We start from the raw sequence: 422 nt of genomic DNA on the forward strand, positions 1-422 counted from the left end.
AAAAGCTAACTTCAAATGTAGCTGGTAGAAAACATAATTCTCGAAGGAAGTTGCCTCCCTGCTCTGAACTGGAGAATCATGACAGCAAGCGCTTGCTGGAGATCATGATTTTATAATTACAAGAGAAAGGGTTAGTTAAGAATGACTGACTGACATCATGAAACAAATGAGAGATGACGAGGGTGGATTTGAGCTTTAATTCTCCCATGCCAAGGGAAGTGTTCAACACTATCTCTGTTTGTGTTCCCGGAGCCTCTTCTTTTTGAGCTTCCACATGCTTAGCCATTCACTTATTGTCTATGTATCCCATTGTTATCCTAAACTGATGCACGACAGAATCAGAATGGAGTCTTTCCTTTTTTTTCTTTTTTTTAACTAATTGCCAAAGACTCTGTCCCTCTGCAACTACCTACTAGGCAATT

This window comes from Pteropus vampyrus, unplaced genomic scaffold (assembly GCF_000151845.1).
Source record: "Pteropus vampyrus isolate Shadow unplaced genomic scaffold, Pvam_2.0 Scaffold3, whole genome shotgun sequence".
Classification (NCBI taxonomy): domain Eukaryota; kingdom Metazoa; phylum Chordata; class Mammalia; order Chiroptera; family Pteropodidae; genus Pteropus; species Pteropus vampyrus.